The sequence below is a fragment of the Schistocerca serialis genome, chromosome 2, assembly GCF_023864345.2.
Source record: "Schistocerca serialis cubense isolate TAMUIC-IGC-003099 chromosome 2, iqSchSeri2.2, whole genome shotgun sequence".
Classification (NCBI taxonomy): domain Eukaryota; kingdom Metazoa; phylum Arthropoda; class Insecta; order Orthoptera; family Acrididae; genus Schistocerca; species Schistocerca serialis.
The window spans coordinates 796162665-796185481 of record NC_064639.1 but is presented as its reverse complement, the minus strand read 5'-3'; positions in this window follow the sequence as shown (position 1 = coordinate 796185481).

Here is a 22817-nt window from a genome sequence, read left to right as displayed (position 1 = left end):
GCGACAGCTACAGAAAGACAATCGAGCAACAATTGAAGCTCCATTGAGTGAATCCCCGCTTGTGATATTTGTATTTGGCAAGTGTTTAACTGACAAGGCTTTTTATCAGTGTGTTTATCTTGCTGTTCTTGAGGTCTAATACAACCTACATCCATGTGAACTTGCTCATTGCAGTCAATCTCTAGTCTCCTTTTACAATTTTTTGCTTCCACACTCCCCTCCATTTCCAAACTGACGATTTCTTGATGCCACGCAATGTATCCTAACAACGGATCCCTTCTTTAAGTCAAGTAATGCCATAAATTTATTTCCCTCTGAATTCGATTCAGTACCTTCTCAGTTACCTGCTCTACTAACCTAATCGTCAACAGCCTACTCTAGCATCACCTTTCAGATGATTCTGCTCCCTTCTTGATCACGTTTCATTTCCGCAAAAGTTTACATTAGAGACAAATATCTTCAGAAAAGACTTCGTAAGATTTAAATATATATTCCATGTTAGCAAACTTTTCTTCTCCAGAAACTCTTTTCTTGCTTTTGTTAGTCTGTGTTTTATATCTTTCTATCTCCCCCCCCCCCCCCTTCCTATCTTGGCGATCGTCACAAATTTTCCTGGCCAAATAATAAAATGCATCTACTCCTTTTAGTGTCTCATTTCGAAATCTAGTTTCCGTCCCCCCCCCCTCCCCCAGCGTCACCTGCTTTAATTTCATTACATTGCATCACCCTTCTTTTACTTTTGTTGATAATCAACTTACAGTCTCTTTTTAAGACACTATCGCTTATAAAGAGCGCAATCCACTGTTGTATGCTGATTGATATAGATTTATCTACGTATTTGATCTTGAACTTTACGCATCCATGTACGTTACGCCTGCTTCCTCATATTGTCTACCCAGTTACAACGTAGCTTCCTGTCACTATGAATCCAGCGAAGATTTTCGTCACTTTATTCAACCGCTATTTTCGTCCAGTTACGTACTCCATCTACATGCATTTAAATTCCATAATATTCCAAACGATATCCGTTTCTGTTGTCTTCTTTTTTACCTATTTAACATCGTTCGTATCCCTCTCTCTACCCTCCTTAAACTCTGTTTAAATTCCAAGCCTCATAACTAATGTTAAAGCTGGTTTTACTTACGATTTTCCCCGATTTAGACACGTTAAGATAGTAGGCTTTCCAGATCGTAAGCCGGCCGGAGTGGCCGAGCGGTTCTAGGCGCTACAGTCTGGAACCGCGCGACCGCTCCGGTCACAGGTTCGAATCCTGCCTCGGGCATGGATGTGTGTGCTGTCCTTAGGTTAGTTCGGTTTAAGTAGTTCTAAGTAGTTCTAAGTTCTAGGGGACTGATGACCTCAGAAGTTAAGACCCATAGTGCTCAGAGCCATTTGAACGATTTTGAACCAGATCGTAAAAGAAGACTTCTACGCTATTAGACTACAAAAAGGTCCTCTTCAAACTTATTTAGTATTCGACGTTTCGACCTGGGGTCTTCTTTAGGAATCTTTTGGTGTACCCTGTTGGCTGAACACTAGTTGAGAGTATACTTTCAAATGCGACCTATCGTTTCAAATGGCTCTGAGCACTATGGGACTTAACTTCTGAGGGTCACCAGTCGCCTAGAACTTAGAACTACTTAAACCTAACTAACCTAAGGACATCACACACATCCATGCCCGAGGGAGGATTCGAACATGCGACCGTAGCAGCAGCGCGGTTCCGGACTGAAGCGCCTAGAACCGCTCGGTAACAGCGGCCGGCACCTATAGTTTTACTGAAGAGTTTTTCATGAACTACGAACCATTTTTATTCTCCTGTTTATTTGTGTCAGAGTACGTCTGTTGATCGCTTTTAGCCACTCTAAGCGTTTATGTCAACCGAGTATTAGCGATTAGGCTATAGGGTGCGAAGAAGTAATCGCCTTGTATACCATTCCTGCATATAATTGTAAACCTTATAACATCGTACATAATAAAGAATATGAAATATACGGGGGAAATATGAGCAGAAGTAACAGGAATTGTTGAACTATTTTTTGTCTGTGTTTCTTTAAGGTCCTTACAATTTTAATATACATAATCTGCATTTGAATATTATTTAATGTCAGTACATTGATACAACAGAGGAACACAGAATATGCACTGATAAGCCAAAACATTATGAGCACTGCCCACCGCGCCGTTGGATGCCGCTTGGTGGCTTTGCGGGCACGTGAAGCGATAACAAAAGTATGTAAGCGTAGCAGACAGGGACGGGGGATCAACCTAGCAAAGATACGGGCTGCGTATGGGGAAATCCATTGAGATAAGAGACTTTGACAATGGGCACATTATTATTACGCAGAGGCTGTGAACGAGTATCTCGAAAACGGCGAAGCTGGTCCAAGGTTCGCGTACTACTGTCGTGAGCATCTACGGAAAGAGGTAGAAGGAGAGTGAAACTACCACAAGCCGCTAAATGATTGGACGTCCACGACTCTTCATAGAACGTGGGGTTCGGAGGCTTGGCTGCTCTCTAAAGTAAATTAGATAGTGATCTGTGGCATCTCTGCCGAAAGAGCACAATGCTGGTGCACGCACAAGTGTTTCGGAGCACACTCTTCATCGCACATTTTTGAACATGGAGCTCTTCAGCAGACCACGCCTACGTGTTTACATGTTGACCCAATGACATTGTCAATTACGATTGCAGTGGGCACTGGACCATAGGGATTAGACCATCGACCACTGGAAACGTGTCGGTTCATCCGGTGAATCACATTTTACTATACCGCTGGTCGCCTCCACAAACGCCGTCACCGAGGTGAACGGCGGCTCGAAACATGCAGTGCACCACGGACGCAGGCTGATGGGAGCAATATTATGCTATGGTAGACATTCTCCTGCGCTTACATGGAACCTGTGGTAGTCATTGAAGACAGGCTGACAACTGCGAACCGCCTGAATCCTTCATGCTTGATGTCTTTCCCGAAACCGATATCAACTTTCAGTAGTATAATTGTCCTGTTGTCGGAGTCAGAACCGTGGTTCTGCGGTTCGAGGAGTATTACAATGAACTCAGGTTGATGTCTTGGCGACTAAACTCTCCTGATGTAATCCACCATCTGGGTCGCTATCGGGCGCCATCAACGCGTACGAAAATCAGAGTCCCATTATTTATGCGAAAACATGACCTGTGCGTAGACATCTAATGGCATATGCTCCTCAAACCTACCAACAAGCTGTCGGATCCCTGATACGCAGCATCAGTGATGTATTTCGTTCCAAAGAAGGACAAACAAGCTGTTAAGCAGATGGTCATAATGTTCTGGCTATCAGTGAGTATTTACGAACTCTTTCATGAAAAGAATATAAAAATTATATGGTTAAAGACTACAGATAATATTTGTAAATCTACGACCTGCATCAGAATCGTAAGAGTATAGGTTGTATGAAATATGCAGAGAGAGAGAGGAAAAAGTTCTTGCTAGAATAAAAAGTTTTAAGTCCCGGAAATACAGTGAAATGTTCACTATACTTAGGGTTGCCAAGGACGAAAATCAAGGACAAAATTCGGTGATTATAAAGATGTGGTTGAAACACGGACCGGTATGTTGTGCAAGTGACCATTGGTTTGCATTTCAGTTGAATCTTCATCATTACTTTACAGTGGTAACTATGAAGATGTGGTTGAAACCTGGACTCACACAATGTCCTTTCACCTATCTGCACGTCAGCTAAATCTTCATAATTACCATAATTCAAACAGTAATTCTGTCAGCAAAGAAGTTGTAATTAACAAGGAAAATTAATCCAATCATTAATGGTGTCTATAAAGGAGTGGTCAATGTTGAAGAAAATTAATTGCAATTGACATTAAATAACTTTTTAATTAAAGCAATGAACACAAATTATTAACATGTACACAATCATGCTGCTACAATTGATATATATCTTTCACTTTATGCTTTAAACCAGTTATATTTCTCTGAGCCCTGGACAGAAGAAAGAAATTCGCTCCGATTCTGAATCAGTCTATGAAAGTCTGTGGAATTTGTGTTTTTCATGTTCTATTGGATTTGGAGCATTGCACTAACTGATGTTAAAGCTAGCCTGTTTCTTTCTTCTGTCCATTGTGCATTCACTAGGGAAAACACTCTCTCCACATTGGCATTATGTCCTGGAATGGAGAAATAGTACTGCACAATAGCAAGCAGTTTTTAACCCACTTTTTATGAGCCATTATCTCCAAATTCTGGTTATCTTCCTGTGCAAGAAAACATTTCAGTTTCACTATCTGGTCAAATAGCAAACTCTCATCCACTTTGCAAGTTGTGTTTTCTTGCATCCACTTCAGTGTACATTCAACTTTCTCCCAATCAGGTAAAGCCTTCAACAGTATCCAGTCAAAACGTTCAAGTCCGGATAAAGTCTTCCTCTGTTCTGAAGATAACCAAGCGATTCTGAAGTGACACGGAACATCAGCACAGGTTTCAACGGCTATCGTCAAGTTTGCAGGAGTTATGAAACACTTGATCGGTGGGCAGTGGCAAAACTTGAGTAAAAAAATTTTTTTACTTACTAGCCACTTTTTTCGCGGACATTTTCGTCTTCGTCCAGGACACCCGCCTTCGAGCACAAAACCGCGGACTGTCCGCGAAATCCGCGACGTATGGCAACCCTAACTCTACTGTCTCTTTCCTTGATTGCGTTTACTTTATCCTCTGCTACGAAAGGGAAGTTTTTGATAGATCTGATAAGCTGATCATACCAATTTCTAGTATAGTAAGGATGCAGGGATAAGCACAAAGAAACGTGCTTAAGCTCGTCAGGAACGTTAGTCGATTCCGTAGGCAACAAGCGGCATCCAGTTCACATTTTTCTTGTCGTCGAAAAGCGGTTAGAATTTGCAGACCTACCATTACTCACATTCCGTGGACAAGTAAGTCAGAGGTGTGAAACATGCACGACGGAGAGGATTCACATTGCACCAGGCTCACACCGCCGCCATGCCCTTTGAGGGAGTATACGTTATGAAAGGGACGAATCGACGGCTTCTTCAGAAAAAATACGAGAGATCATTTATCATTTCGACAGCGAGACTGCGGTGGCCCACAGACCCAATTAAGCTGACACAGATTCATAAGCCGGTTTAATTGATAGCTACTCCTGGGTTTAAATGTTTGTTCCTCTGTTGAAGTTATATAAATAACTTGTCAATTATTTTAAACTCTCCTGTAAAAACATAATGAAGCGTCATCCGTTCCTTCTTTTTAACAGCTTCGTTCTTGTTTTACACGAGCATCAGTTTTTGTATATTTCCCTGTTAACCATTCATTAGTGAAGTAAACGAGAAACAGATAAAAATTTCATCGCCGCTAGTTTTTAGCAAACAGATCATTTACTCAGGCAGCTAATTTCTAGAGTATAAGAAGCGTATTGAGTCTTCCTCATCTAATTTCAGCACCCTCTCTCTAGGAAAATCCAATTACTGTAATGATCTGTTCAGATACGTAAGGTACGTAGAATTGGTCTGCTGGAAGGATGTATATTCTGGGAATTTCTGCAGTCTCCTCCATTAATGCGACGTACTGCAGTACATATCATAGCTAACACTTGGTTCAAGAATCATGAAAGAAGGTTGTATACATGGAAGAACCCTGGAGATATTAAAAGGTTTCAGATAGATTATATAATGGTAAGACAGAGATTTAGGATCCACGTTTTAAATTGTAAGACATTTCCAGGGGCAGATGTGGACTCTGACCACAATCTATTGGTTATGACCTGTAGATTAAAACTGAATAAATTGCAAAAAGGTGGGAATTTAAGGAGATGGGACCTGGATAAACTGACTAAACCAGAAGTTGTACAGAGTTTCAGGGGGAGCATAAGGGAACAATTGACAGTAATGGGGGGAAGAAATACAGTAGAAGAAGAATGGGTAGCTTTGAGGGATGGAATAGTGAAGGCAGCAGAGGATCAAATAGGCAAAAAGACGAGGGCTAGTAGAAACCCTTGGATAACAGAAGAAATATTTAATTGATGAAAGGAGAAAATATAAAAATGCAATAAATGAAGCAGGCAAAAAGGAATACAAACGTCTCAAAAATGAGATCGACAGGAAGTGCAAAATGGCTAAGCAGGGATGGCTAGAGGACAAATGTAAGGATGTAGAGGCTTATCTCACTAGGGGTAACGTAGATACTGCTTACAGGAAAATTAAAGGGACCTTTGGAGAAAGGAGAACCACTTGTATGAATATCAAGAGCTCAGATGGAAACCCAGTTCTAAGCAAAGAAGGGAAAGCAGAAAGTGGAAGGAGTATATAGAGGGTCTATACAAGGGCGATGTACTTGAGGACAATATTATGGAAATGGAAGAGGATGTAGATGAAGATGAAATGGGAAATACGATACTGCGTGAAGAGTTTGACAGAGCACTGAAAGACCTGAGTCAAAACAAGGCCCCCGGAGTAGACAACATTCCATTGGAACCGCTGACGGCCTTGGGAGAGCCAGTCCTGACAAAACTCTACCATCTGGTGAGCAAGATGTATGAGACAGGCGAAATACCCTCAGACTTCAAGAAGAATATAATAATTCCTATCCCAAAGAAAGCAGGTGTTGACAGATGTGAAAATTGCCGAACTATCAGTTTAATAAGTCACAGCTGCAAAATACTAACGCGAATTCTTTACAGACAAATGGAAAAACTGATAGAAGCCGACATCGGGGAAGATAAGCTTGGATTCCGTAGAAATGTTGGAACACGTGAGGCAATACTGACCCTACGACTTATCTTAGAAGAAAGATTAAGGAAAGGCAAACCTACGTTTCTAGCATTTGTAGACTTAGAGAAAGCTTTTGACAATGTTGATTGGAATACTCTCAAATTCTGAAGGTGGCAGGGGTAAAATACAGGGAGCGAAAGGCTATTTACAATTTGTACAGAAAGCAGATGGCAGTTATAAGAGTCGAGGGGTATGAAAGGGAAGCAGTGGTTGGGAAACGAGTGAGACAGGGTTGTAACCTCTCCTCGATGCTATTTAATCTGTATATTTAGCAAGCAGTAAAGGAAACAAAAGAAAAGTTCCGAGTAGGTATTAAAATCCATGGAGAAGAAATGAAAACTTTGAGGTTCGCCGATGACGTTGTAATTCTGTCAGAGACAGCAAAGGACTTGGAAGAGCAGTTGAACGGAATGGACAGTGTCTTGAATGGAGGATATAAGATGCACATCAACAAAAGCAAAACGAGGATAATGGAATGGAGTCGGATTAAGTCGGGTGATGCTGAGGGAATTAGATTAGGAACTGAGACACTTAAAGTAGTAAAGAAGTTTTGCTATTTGGGGAGAAAAATAACTGACGATGGTCGAAGTAGAGAGGATATAAAATGTAGACTGGCAATGGCAAGGAAAGCGTTTCTGAAGAAGAGAAATTTGTTAACATCGAGTATAGATTTAAGTGTCAGGAAGTTATTTCTGAAAGTATTTGTATGGAGTGTAGCCATGTATGGAAGTGAAACATTGACGGTTAATAGTTTGGACAAGAAGAGAATAGAAGCATTTGAAATGTGGTGCTACAGAAGAATGCTGAAGATTAGATGGGTAGATCACATAACTAATGAGGAAGTATTGAATAGGATTGGGGAGAAGAGGAGCTTGTGGCACAACTTGACTAGAAGAAGGGATCGGTTGGTAGGACATGTTCTGAGACATCGAGGGATCACCAATTTAGTATTGAAGGGCAGTGTGGAGGGTAAAAATCGTAGAGGGAGACCATGAGATGAATACACTAAGGAGATTCAGAAGGATGTAGGCTGCAGTAGGTACTGGGAGATGAAGAAGCTTGCAGAGGATGGAGTAGCATGGAGAGCTGCATCAAACCAGTCTCAGGACTGAAGACCACGACAACAACAACAACATGCTCAGTAGTTTTAAGTCGGTTAAACGCGTCACGGACGGCACGAGTGTCTTCATAGCGTTTCGTTTTCCTTTCAAAATTCTGTTGCAAGCTTTGCTTGTTATTATGATGTGGATTTCCAAGTTAATTTTTCGTTTTCGGGATATTCTTTCCGTGCGGTGAAGCGCATGCGCGCGCGCCGCCGCCCGCGCGCGTATATATCTGTGTGTGTGTGTGTGTGTGTGTGTGTGTGTGTGTAGTCATTTACAAGTTACTCATATTGAAAGAATGTTTCCGTAGCATTTCTCTCTCTTCACTGAATGCCACAGAGGAGAGAGGGAGACCAAGAGATGAATACACTAAGCAGATTCAGAAGGATGTAGGCTGCAGTAGGTACTGGGAGATGAAGAAGCTTGCACAGGATAGAGTAGCATGGAGAGCTGCATCAAACCAGTCTCAGGACTGAAGACCACAACAACAACAACAACAACAACTGTAGTCTCTTGGCCAGATTCGTTTGTGTGTAATGTAGGCCTACTCGTATTTCCAATGACACCGCCCTATTTAGAATCCTAGAAAAATGCAAGTCAGTGTGTTTATTCCCTGCTCATATAGGTCATATTCGATGCATGCTAGCAGTCTATGAGTAAAAAGACAGAATACTGACCGTTTCCGAAAGCTGCTTTAGCTTGTGTTCAACGTAGAGGTGCTTGGGAATGAAGTAAAATATTTAATATTGTGCTAGTTTCTAAACTTACGTTTTCAGTTATAAGATACATTCACGGGAAGACTGCTGTTGTTTCTTTTCTGACTGTGTCTATTTTGTCTGATGAAATTTACAGTCGCCTGTCCTGCTCCATTATCATCGCATCCTTTCCAATTTAAGCAACACCTGTTACGAATAAATAGAACTTAGCGCGACTTCAGTTAGAATACTCCGACATGACTGTCATGTTTGGATCATTAAGAGGAAAAATAGTCGCCTCATGCTTCCTAGACGCGAAAATACCCTTAAATGATCAAGACTTGCCTCCCGTTGTGGCCGAGCGGTTATAGGCGCTTCAGCCTGGAACCGCGCGACCACTGCGGTCGCAGGTTCGAATCCTGCCTCAGGCATGGATGTATGTGTGATGTCCTTAGGTTAGTTAGGTTTAAGTAGTTCTAAGTTCTAGGGGACTAATGTCCTTAGTTGTTGCGTCCCATAGTGCTCAGAGCCATTTGTTGAACACTTCTGCGTCTAGACTGAAAGCGGACTCAACCATGCAAAGCTACAAACTCTATTGTTTTATAGACTCTCTGTTCGGATACTTGGACGAGTTTCAATGGAGACTTCTTCGTATAACTCCTATTCGGTAACTTGTGAAAGAACCCGTAATGGATGAGAGCCAAAGCGAAAAATAGAAGATGCAACATTCTTAGTATAAAATATATGCTGCAACGCACGTACGAGCTAACTGATGCAAATAAAATACAAAATGTAACAGAAGATGAAAAAAAATTTTCGATGTCGAATATAGACAGAGAAAAGTATGTCTTTTGCGACGTAGCAGAGACCAACAGCATTAGAAAGCGGTAAACTACTTCACAACCGTAACGCTCTTTACAGAATGCGTGCCACAAGGAAGCCTCAGAGCACCTGGACGAGAATCCGGTTCTACTTAGACTTACCTACGGTGCAGACCTGAAACACGTAGAAACAGCTGACATGTAGAGAAACTGTGGATGCCTTCCGTCCCGTTTCTTGTGACTTAATATACCTTCTGTGGAAAGGTGGGATGAGGGGTGGGAACGGGAAGAAAGATAACTGTGTGGAGACATCACGCAGTTTGGCTTCAGCTACTAGCTTCTTTCTCCTCCTGACATGCAATGTGACCGTCTGTCGGTTCACAGTGAAGCTTGTCGCACCTGAAATTGTGACACAAAAGTCTAAAAGCAGTAAAGTCCTGCTACAGCAGAAACTGCGGCCAACGATATTTTCGTGACTTCTGTCAACTGTCACTTATACCTCATCTGTGTATTGTTCATTCGAATCTATTAACTTGTCATTGGTCTCTCGGGGCGCGGGGGGGGGGGGGGGGGGGGGGGGCGGAAGGCCTGTCCACGCTGTCAATCTTCTGTAACCAAATAAGGTGAAATGAATTTTTTACATTTGTCTCATATGGGATTAATAATGTAGTGTTATCACCTAATTACTTGTGAGACTGGTAAATGGAGAAATCTCAAGCTTTGTCCAGAAAAGTGGGTTTTCACCGACGGTAAGGTACTTTGTTCGATATCTTGCCATTTAAGGTACGTCGGAATTTTTGGGTCACTTTATTGTGAATCAGTCAAAGCCCTCTTTGTCCAGTCTGTGGACAATAATTAGACACGTGTGGCATGATCTCATTAGCACTTAATGGTCTGCTGATGTACAGGGCTATTCAAAATGAATACGAGATGCGATCAAAAAGGAACAGGAATTTTTGTTTTTCTTAAAGTATCTTTATTTGTTCATCAATATCTCAACTTCGTCCCATCTCCCTTAGATGTAATACACTTGCGGCAGCGCCTTTTTCCAATCTTGGAGGCACTTCTGGAACTTAATTTTCGTTATGGTGTTCAGCTCCTTCAGCAATTCTGTTCTTATCTCATCAGTGGTGGGAAAACGACGTCCTTTCATGATTCTCTTCAGCCTTGGGAACAGAAAGGAGTCGCAAGGAGCCATTTCCAGCGACTACGGTGGCTGAGGCAACACAAAGGTTCTGTTTTTTTTTTTTTTTTTTTTTTTCCTTCAAAAAATCACGACGAAGCATCGAGCTGTGAGCGGGAAAATGATCGTGATGAAATTTCCACGAGTGGGTTTGCCACAATTCTGGTCGCTTCCTTAAGATTGCTTCGCTCAAACGGCGCATAGCTTCAAGGTAGTAATCCTTACCGACCGTACGACCATAAATCAGAAACACATGATGCATTATCCCACTGTAATCGCAGAAAACAGTGAGAAGAACCTTCACATGTGATCGAACTGCCGGCCGCGGTGGTCTCGCGGTTCTAGGCGCGCAGTCTGGAACCGTGCGACTACTACGGTCGCAGGTTCGAATCCTGCCTCGGGCATGGATGTGTGTGATGTCCTTAGGTTAGTTAGATTTACGTAGTTCTAAGTTCTAGGAGACTGATGACCACAGCTGTTAAGTCCCATAGTGCTCAGAGCCATTTGAACCATTTTTTTGTGATCGAACTTGTCGAATTTTTTCGGTCTTGGCTCTTCAGGAATTTTCCATTGGGACGATTGGGCCTTGGTTTCGACGTCAAACCCGTGTACCCATGTATCATCATCTGTTACAATAATCTCTCTTGAGTTCTGGATCGTTGTCGACTCTATTCAGCAATTCCTGAGAGATATTTACCAGAGTCGTCTTGGCTCGAAATTCAACAATTTCGAAACAAACTTTGCTGCTACACGTTTCACGGCCGAAACATCCGAAAATATTGCGTGGCATGAGCCAACGAATATGCTGAAATCATCATCAATCTCTCTAATAGTGATTTGGTGATTCACCGGTAACATTTTCCTCACTTCTTCCGCGTTCTGATAGTGAGTTCAAGGCGGTCATCGTCTTCAACGTCTTCTCGACCCTCTTTGAAGCGTTTATACTACTCTTAAACTCTTGTATTATTCGTCGTAAATTCCCCAGCAGCTACAGTGAACATTACGAATGTGGTGCTGCACTTTGTTCGAGTTTTCAAACTGAATTTAATGCAAATTCTTTGCTCTATGTTATACAAAAGTAAAAACTCGCCTAGCACTGGAAAGCACGTACAAGCTAAATATTCAAAACATCTGAAGACGCAAACATTCATCAGGAACATGTCTACCAACAAGAAGGAAAAAAATTGAAATTCAGATGTATGAAGCACGCGAAATTAAATTCCTGTTTCTTTTTGATTACGTCTGGTATAGGGATTACAAACGGCTGTAACTACTTAACACAAAGCGATACAACGAAAAAAAATTACTTCACCATTTGGACAATATGTAAGCGATAATCCACTTCACACCATACATTATAAACTACGTAAGTCACCAACGCGAGTGAACTAAAAGAGGCAATCAAAAAGTTTCCGTTTGAGGGTGTTTGTACCGCGCATATGTAACGTAGCGCGACTCATATGCGGGTATACACGCGAAGAGATACACAGGCAAGGGATTAGTGCAGCATTCGTTGTCTTTCCGACGTGTGTGTGGCGACGTTATTACCAAATGCGTCCAAGCAAGACCAACGTGCTGTTATTCGCTTCTTGGGTGCCGAAGGGCAAACACCGGTAGACATCCATCGGAGAATGATGAATATATATGGGGAAGCACGTCCTTCTAGAACCACCATTGTGGAATGATGAGCCAAGTTGGTGGTCCCGATTCGACTCTAGGCATCGGTCCATTACGGACGACGACAACAAGTGGGAGACACTCCAGCACCCTCCTATAGTCCTGATCTCTGATTATTACGCCTTCGGTCGCTTAAAAAAGACTTTGAAGGCTCTGCGGTACCTGTCGGACGAGGATGTGCGGCCGGCAGTTACGGACTTCGTCACTCAGCAGGACAGTGTGTTCTATCAAACGGGCATCTTCAATCTGGTGCGTCGGTGGGACGCAACAACAAGAAGGACTTATGCGACATAAATGAATTTTGGTATGTGTGTTTCTACATCTGAAAGATTATGTCTGTTCAAGTTTCGCGCCAGTCGCTTAAGAGTGGTCCTAGTAGCGCCAGTATGAGAATGCAAACCAGGGTTGCTTTCAGTACACGCCATGATGGTCGTTTGTTACCTTTGAAATTGGACGTGCTGAGTTGATAGTCACGAATGCCATAAAGGCGACAAAGACACCATTATCAACATTACATTGAGTTTTAACGAGGTCATGTAGTAGGGACACAAGAAGCTAAGCTGGATGTTCTTTCTGCGATATTGCAGGAAGACTTGGCAGAAATGTAGCCACACTGTCATGGTTGCTGGCAGCGAAGGTCACAAGAATGTGCGGTGTAAGACCCAGCTCCGGTCTTCGGACGGCCAAATGACACTACCGAGGGGGAAGACCATCGTGTTCGGCCAATTGATCCGGCGCATCGAACTGCATCTGCGGCACCAATTTGAGCAGCCGTTGGCACCACAGTGACACAATGGACTGTTGCAAATCGCTTACTTCAGCAACAGCTCCGAGCCAGACGCCCGATAGCGTGCATTCCACCGACCTCAAAGCACCACCATTTTAGACTTCAGTAGTATCAAGCGAGATATCAATGGAGAGTAAGGTGGAGGTCTGTTGTGTTGTCTCAAGAAAGCTGGTTCTGCCTCGGAGCCTGTGACGGCCGTGTGTTGTTAGGAGGAGGCCACATGAGGACCTGCAGCCAACCTGTCTGCGCGGTAGACACGCAGAACCTACACCTGGAGTAATGGTTTGGGTTTTGCGATTCCGTATGACAGCAGGACAACTTTCGTGGTTATCCCACGTACACTGACTGCAAATCTGTACGTAAATCTGGTTATTCGATTTATTGTGCTGCCGGGGAGAGGTTTTCCAACAGGATGACGCTCACCCACATACCGCTGTTGTAACACAACGTGCTCTACAGAGCCGGCCGAAGTGGCCGTGCGGTTAAAGGCGCTGCAGTCTGGAACCGCAAGACCGCTACGGTCGCAGGTTCGAATCCTGCTTCGGGCATGGATGTTTGTGATGTCCTTAGGTTAGTTAGGTTTAACTTGTTCTAAGTTCTAGGGGACTAATGACCTCAGCAGTTGAGTCCCATAGTGCTCAGAGCCACGTGCTCTACAGAGCGTCGAAAAGTTGCTGCATCACCAGATCTGCCTCCAGTCGAACACACATGGGACGTCATTGGACGACAACTCCAGCGTCATTTACGACCAGCATTAACCGTCTCTATATTGACCGAACAAGCGCAACAGGCACGGAACTCCACGTAACTGACATCCGGCGCCTGTGCAGGACAATGCATGTGTGTGATGTGGTTGCATTCAATATTCTGGCGGTTACAATTGTTATTAATTTACCAGCATTTCACATTTGCAATGACTTATCTCGTGCTCACATTAATGTATGCGTTTGCAGTGTTAGTCACTTAAATGTTTTACTTAGACAAATGTATTCCCGAAATTTCATCATGCTACAATTAATTTTTGGTGTTGCCTTTCTCTACGTCAGTCTAAAGCTCCAACAGTGTTGAGCTTTGTTAAAATAATAAGGAACCAAATCAGTTTCATATTCTGCATATGTACAATTTAATATTGTGGAAAGAGGGCCTGTCTTAGTGACTAGGTGGCAGGTCATTTTTAAAATACAGGAAATAAAGTAAATAAAATTAAAAAAAATTTTCACTTTCGACAGGGAACTTACCCAACGTCCAATTCAATACGCTTGCACAGCTATCGAAATTTTCAAATTAAATATTTATAACCGTGTATAATCGTTATATTAATTTTCAACTGCCTTATACCAACATATCTTAAATCTTTTAATGGTGCCAAGTATTTCAAAAAGATTCATCACGGAACACACGACAAACATCCATACGATAGGCGAACTCGTCCGTTACTTTTGCGAGGTTGCTGGAATTACTGTTCACACAAAGTTGTTTGAAGGAGAGGAAGCACATAGTACTCACAACCCATCTTCCGCCGCCCTGAAAAAGAAAGGCACGTACCGTGGCGGCAGTGGTGCAGTATCCGATTTGTACGCCCCTTCCGCTGTAGGTGTACTCTTGCAGGACAGTTGTAATGGGGAACGTAAAACACCTTTAGTTCCTGAGTTATCGTCATCTCTCTTTAACGTACATTAGGGATAAAGGAGCGAGCGAGAGGTACGAGGGTGAGCCGAACCGGTGACGACATGAACCTACAACTGGCACCAAGGTTAACATTTAGTTTCGATGCCATTTTATTTGCATGATGTTCTGTTGTCGATCTTTATGTATAGCAAGCTGGTTGAATGGATCACTTTCGACAACAAAAGGTCCAGTCTGCTGTGAACTGTACGCAATTAAGTATTCCATCACCTTTTTTTTTTTTCGTTTTTTACGAAAGGCTGTTCTCCAGTATTCAACAAGCGGTCTGCTGCTTGCGTTGCTCACGCAGTAGCTTGCTGCACGACATTGGCAGCTAACAGTAACAGCGCGAGGTACGTGAGGTAGCAGAATAAGAGCAAAACATGCAGCTACAACTCTTAGTCGAACGGGAATGTCTGTCTGAGCCTGCAGCTCGACAGTGCTGTTATGTTCGCACTGTTAATGCGAGAACAAAGTTGAAGCGTGCAACATAGCGGTACTGTAATGCCGATGGCATTTGCTTTAACATCAGACCACATCAACACAACAAATGTCGTATTATAGCTACAAGAGCGGTCGTCAACAGTTCGTAGTCATAAAAAAAGACGCAAGCTAACTTACTATCGATTGAGAGAGCTCAAGAATTCATTATTAGTACTCATACCCGATAAATTTATACTCTAGTATATTTCGTTCTGATGACAGAGTACACGGGAATATCGTTTGTGACTTTGCATTGCTGTGCTGTCGCTTTCTAATAATCCTAAACAGGAATAATACTCTCAGCCTTGAAGTCAGAGGTGTTTGCCTAACTTCCTTCAAATCATGGTATTAATTGCTGAGAGCTGCCACATGCAAAAGCGTAACTTCTTTAGTAGGAAAGTTCGTATTTCTCCAAAACCAATACACCATTAACGCAGGCCCGTTCAGCAGATATCTTGACTGACAGAGACAAGTTATTCTTCCATCAGCACCGAAATTAGCCCGTAAGAAATTGCAAGACTTAAGGTCTTATTTCAGTGGTCTAATGCTTATCGGCTGAGCGTACAGTGCATATCTAGACCATACACTCAGATTCTGTCGACACTTCTTTTACAAAGAAAACTACGCTACGTTCCTCACAGACGGCCCTTTGAGTAATTTTGTACTCGATCGGATATGCTGTGTATGATGAACAGTGGCTTGATGGCAATAGTGGAGACGACACCATGGAACACGGTACGCAGGAGTTAAGTGAAATTCCTGCATACAGGCCTACTGCTGAGGTGAGATATACTACGGGTAAAACGTTCTTGGTTCTCTTGCAAAGCAAGTTTAGGTGAAAGCTCCTGATGATTCTCCTATCTTCCCCTACCATGATTTCGTCACGAACTCGTCTGCACATCTTCTTTTATATCCAGTAATCAGTCTGTTATTTGCCGAGAAACACCACGGTTAAGTCACGGGGATGGCGAGAATTTCTAGTGACAAATATGGTGCGGTACCCACCCGCTCCCACGACTAAATATTATGGTTTTTAACAAAGAAATTCGCCAAACAGCTGTGCAAATTGAGAATTTATTTATTTATTTATTTATTTATTTTTTTTTTTTTTGGCAACCAGTTGCGGTAAATTCAATATGCTATCTTCAGGCACCATAGGCACCTTTCAAAAATTATCGATATTGGAATACTGGGGCCATATGTTTCTCGATGTCGTGAATTCTCAGGTGCTGCCTTCGAATACGTGCTCCAACTGAAGTTACAGTCAAGCCTTCGAAGGAAGAATACACGACATCCAGAAACAGATGACCCCAATATGCCGCCGGCCGCTGTGACCGAGCGGTTCTAGGCGCTTCAGTCCGGAACAGCGCTGCTGCTGCTGGTCGCAGGTTCGAATCCTGCCTCGGGCATGGATGTGTGTGATGTCTTTAGGTTAGTTAGGTTTAAGTAGTTCTGAGTCTAGGGGACTGATGACCTCAGATGTTAAGTCCCATAGTGCTCAGAGCCATTTGAACCCAATGTGCCAATACTGATAATTTTTGAGAGTTGCTTGTGGTGCGCATATTGAATTGCCGAAACTCGTAGCGAAAATAAAATAAAACAACTCCTCAACTTGCACAATTGTTTAGCGAATTTCTTTGTTAAATATTTGACCAGCCGCTGTCCCACATCTACAATGGATCGACAGAAAAAGCTTACCGTGGCTGCGGCATTCAAATGGTTCCAATGACGCTGAACATTTTGGAACTTAACAGCTGAGGTCATCAGTCCCCTATAACTTAGAACTACTTAAACCTAACCAAACTAAGGACATCACACACATCCATGCCCGAGGCAGGATTCGAACCTGCGACCGTAGCGGTCGCGCAGTTCCAGACTGAAGCGCCTAGAGCCCCTCGGCCACACCGGCCGGCTGCGACATTCACGCTGTCCCTTGTGACATTATATCTCCCATCAAAATATTAACTGTTCAGCGTGTTTCTCTACCGCGCACATTCACTTAACCATAACAGGTAAATTTCCTCCATTTCCATGACACCTGGCCAACTGTGGGTTAACTGGGCATAGAAGGAGAATCTAGATGCATGTCGTACAATCAGTTTCTTGGTGCTCACTAAGGGAGTCGAAAGTTTCAAATTTGCTGAATATGGTGCGGCAAGAAGACAGAGAAAATTCCCTGCCACGAATTACTTCGTAAACTGAAACTTTGGAACTGACTACTGTGGGCACACTTAGGTAATGTAGTTATTAAAGTGCAGTTGAAACCTGATTAGATAGTTCGCCACAGTCAACATTGCGTCAGATGTTATCAGCTTAATTGTGGAAAAGTTAGGGTTTCTATTGAACTGCTATCATTCGATATCAGTAAGGCGCGGTTCACACTGAGGCTGAACGGTATGCGATACGATGCGTGATACGATGCAGAAGCAACACTCCTCGAGGGAGCGCAGAGAAACGTAATCGAAGCGACTTGCCTGGTTCACACTGGGACGACAGCGACACGTATCTCTACCATATCGCTCGGCGCAACTCGAAGTGCTGGTCGGTCCACGGAACTAATATCGTACGATACGTGGGGTGTGAAATTTCACGTAATCCGGCCGCGCGGAGTAGCCGCGAGGTTGTCGCGCCTTGTCCCCGTTCGCGCGGCTAACCCCCGTCGGATGTTAAGAGTCCTCCCTCGAACGTGGGTGTGTGTTGTTCTTAGCGTACGTTAGTTTAACTTAAGCCTAGGGACCGATGACCTCAGCAGTTTCGTCCCATAGGAACGTACCACACCATCAAGTAATCCGATTAGCCTAAAAAAATGTTTTATGTAGATGAAGCATAGCTACATCCGTCTCTGTTATTCTCCGTAAAACTTTTTGTTTTCGCTTAAAAAAAAAAAGAGAGAGAGAGAGAAACACACTGTCTTGGGATTCCTGCGTTTTACAGGTCAGCCATAATGGACCGTGAAGTAGACGCCAGGTTGCGACAACGGTCGGTGATGGAGTTTCTCATCAAGACCGGCGATGACTCTGCCACATCGATTCACAGGAAGTTGCTCCCTGTTTATGGGGAGGACACAGTGGATCGCAGCAGTCTCCAACGGTGGTTGCAGAGGTTTAAAGGAGGTGGTTTCTCTCTACTGAACAATCCACGATGCTGTACACCATCGACGGCAGTGAGTGATGTGAGACCATTGATCAAATCATCCAAAATGACAGATGTGTCACGACACGACAGCTTGCTGAAATGACTCGTTTGTCATTGGGTGGTGTGGTATCACTCGTACAGTCAATAGGGTACAGAAAAATCTGGGTGCCTAAATTATTGACAAGAGAAATGAAAACAGTGAGGAAGGATATGTGCGAGGATCTCATGAAGACGTATACTGAAGAGTGAAAACAGTGTTTTGACGGTGTCATTACCCAGGATGAAACATTGTTGTTTATGCCCGAACCTGAGAGCAAAACCCAACCCATGGAGTGGCGTCATTTGGGTTCGCATCGGAAGAAGAGACCAAGACTTTCACGAACAGCAGGACGAAAGGTGATGGTCTCCTTCTTCTGGGATTAGTGTGGTGTCACTTTCGTTGACATTTTGGAACCTGGCTCCACAATTAACCGGGACCGTTACTGTTTGTCACTGGACAACCTGCGACGTGCCATCATGACCCACAGACCACAGCTTCAGGGTCAGCTCATCAGACTACACCATGACAATGCCAAACCCCATACAGCCCTTATGACGCAGAAGAAAATCAGGAAAATGGGTTGGAAAATTGTTCCTCATCCTCCCTACAACCCGGACTTGGCTCCGTCTGATTCTTAAATCTTTGGTCGTCTGAAGGCCCACCTGCGAGGTAAAACATTTGATAGTGAGAAAGACCTTATTTCCTGTGTAAAGCGATGGTGTAAAAGTCAATCACCAGAATTTTACCAGAGTGCATTTACGTCATGGAAAAAACGTTGGGCCAGATGCGTCACAGCTGATGGAGGCTACATTCAGTAGGCTCAATGTGTAGCTAAATGTTCCAAGTATGTTACCAAAAAAATTCATTCTCCTCCTGCAAAAAATAAAAAAAAATAGAGACGACTGTGCAAAACATTTTGAACATCCTACGTACTTCAAAGTAAACTACAGCACCTCCGATATTTAGAAAAGTTTGCAGTGAAAAATGTAGTCGCTGGTCAATTTACGTTCCATGTACTTTACGGCACATTTTACCGCGTAAGAAATGTAGCTAATATATCAAAATTGTTTTTAAAGCTGGGAGGGAACCCGTGCCTCTCTCTAATCAAAAATATTCGCGTTGAAAGTTAGTTTTTATTTGCGATAGCAGTTATTTTGACACAGTGAAATGAGCCTGATAAAAATGTCTTACCACATTTCTTTCTGACGCTTTTTGTATGTACGATTACCGGTTACCACTTGGCGTCTCTCCGCTTCGCGCATTTACAACCTAATTCGACGTACATTTCTTTTTTTTTTTGTTTTTTGGCAAAGAAAGTACATGTGAAATTGCATTAAATCTCCCCTACCACTGATTAAAATTGAGTGCTAATAAACATATTTCACGTGGGATGCCATTACACTCCCCACTGAAGTGCAATCTCTGTACCATAAAACGGCTGAGTGTCCATTTGCTGCTACGTCACGGAATGCGCAATATATTGCTGCCACAATAGCGTGCACGCGGCCGAACATCGAGGGAGCTATATGGTTCGTTTACGAGTGTGCGTACGCCGTTCAGGTGCACGTGAGAGGCGTCTAAATGACGGGAGAGGCAGTTCGCACGTCCCAGCAACCGGGAAGAAGGGACGGCGCAGGCTCCATCTCATACCATCCAACGTCTGTGCAGCGAATGTGATGGGCTCCAAATTTTCGAAATCTGAGGCTTCCGACTGCGAAGTAGATATAGCTGTAAAGCAGATGAAAAGTGCGTTGTGTTCCTCATCTCATTAAATGTTTCACGCCAGAGGGTGTTGTTGAGATTATGATGAACGAGAAGTGTAACACCCACACTAAAACTACGCATGGGAAAAAAGTCTCTCTCTCTCTCTCTCTCTCTCTCTCTCTCTCTCTCTCTCTGCGCCCCAATCCTCAAAACACACACACACACACACACACACACACACACACACACACACACACACCACTGACGCGAAATACAATTCAAAGTCGCGCGTCACACCCATCCAAACACGCTAAGAAACAAATGAATACCATACAGCCACAACAACACGTAATGGCGACGAAAATTCTGCCTATGTTTTGAGAAATCCAAAAAGTGCAGTTCCAAGCGACCATAGGTCACGAAGTAAGCCTATTTACTTAGCCAGCAACACAGAAAAACGCACCACGACTTCAAAACTGTAATTTGGGACTGCGACTGCTGTGTTCGGATGCAGGCTGAGTTGGCATCCCTTCGCTCCCAGCTTCAGGCAGTGTTGGCTTCGGTCACACAGCTTGAGGCTGTTGCCAATGGGCATCACTGTGGGGGTCCGGATGGGGGTTTGTCGGGAACAGCCTGCTCGTCCCACGCATCCCCCGATCGGACTAAGACTGTGGCTGCCCGGGATACCGCCCACATTGAGGCTGATACCTCACCTGTGGTAGAGTGGGAGGTCGTCTCGAGGTGTGGCAGGGGGGCGAAAGATATTCCGGAGGGCTGAACGGAAGGCCTCTCCAGTTTGTCTGACGAACCGGTTTCAGGCTCTGTCTCAAGCTGATACTGACCTTCGGCCGGACATGGCTGCTTGTCCTGTTCCAGAGGTTGCCCCTCAGTCTGCAAGATCCGGGCGGTCGCAGAGGGTGGGCTTACTGGTAGTTGGGAGCTCCAACGTCAGGCGCGTAATGGGGCCCCTTAGGGATATGGCAGCAAGAGAGGGGAAGAAAACCAATGTGCACTCCGTGTGCATACCGGGGGGAGTCATTCCAGATGTGGAAAGGGTCCTTCCGGGTGCCATGAAGGGTACTGGGTGCACCCATCTCCAGGTGGTCGCTCATGTCGGCACCAATGATGTGTGTCGCTAAGGATCCGAGGAAATCCTCTCTGGCTTCCGGCGGCTATCTGATTTGGTGAAGACTGCCAGTCTCGCTAGCGGGATGAAAGCAGAGCTCACCATCTGCAGCATCGTCGACAGGATTGACTGCGGACCTTTGGTACAGAGCCGAGTGGAGGGCCTGAATCAGAGGCTGAGACGATTCTGCGACCGTGTGGGCTGCAGATTCCTCGACTTGCGCCATAGGGTGGTGGGGTTCCGGGTTCCGCTGGATAGGTCAGGAGTCCACTACACGCAGCAAGCGGCTACACGGGTAGCAGGGGTTGTGTGGCGTGGACTGGGCGGTTTTTTAGGTTAGATGGCCCCGGGCAAGTACAGAAAGGGCAACAGCCTCAAAGGGTGCGGGGCAAAGTCAGGACATGCGGGGACCAAGCAGCAATCGGTATTGTAATTGTAAACTGTCTAAGCTGCATTGGTAAAGAACCGGAACTTCAAGCGCTGATAGAAAGCACCGAAGCTGAAATCGTTATAGGTACAGAAAGCTGGCTGAAGCCAGAGATAAATTCTGCCGAAATTTTTACAAAGGCACAGACGGTGTTTAGAAGGGATAGATTGCATGCAACCGGTGGTGGCGTGTTTGTCGCTGTTAGCAGTAGTTTATCCTGTAGTGAAGTAGAAGTGGATAGTTCCTGTGAATTATTATGGGTGGAGGTTACACTCAACAACCGAGCTAGGTTAATAATTTGCTCCTTTTACCTACCTCCCGACTCAGCAGCATTAGTGGCAGAACAACTGAGAGAAAATTTGGAATGCATTTCACATAAATTTTCTCAGCATGTTATAGTCTTAGGTGGAGATTTCAATTTACCAGATATAGACTGGGACATTCAGATGTTTAGGACGGGTGGTAGGGACAGAGCATCGAGTGACATTATACTGAGTGCACTATCCGAAAATTACCTCGAGCAATTAAACAGAGAACCGACTCGTAGAGATAACATCTTGGACCTATTGATAACAAACAGACCCGAACTTTTCGACTCTGTAAGTGCAGAACAGGGAATTGGTGATCATAAGGCCGTTGCAGCATCCCTGAATATGGAAGTTAATAGGAATATAAAAAAAGGGAGGAAGGTTTATCTGTTTAGCAAGAGTAATAGAAGGCAGATTTCAGACTACCTAACAGATCAAAACAAAAATTTCTGTTCCGACACTGACAATGTTGAGTGTTTATGGAAAAAGTTCAAGGCAATTGTAAAATGCGTTTTAGACAGGTACGTGCCGAGTAAAACTGTGAGGGACGGGAAAAACCCACCGTGGTTCAACAACAAAGTTAGGAAACTACTGCGAAAGCAAAGAGAGCTTCACTGCAAGTTTAAACGCAGCCAAAACCTCTCAGACAAACAGAAGCTAAATGATGTCAAAGTTAGCGTAAGGAGGGCTATGCGTGAAGCGTTCAGTGAATTCGAAAGTAAATTTCTATGTACCGACTTGACAGAAAATCCTAGGAAGTTCTGGTCTTACGTTAAATCAGTAAGTGGCTCGAAACAGCATATCCAGACACTCCGGGATGATGATGGCATTGAAACAGAGGATGACACGCGTAAAGCTGAAATACTAAACATCTTTTTCCAAAGCTGT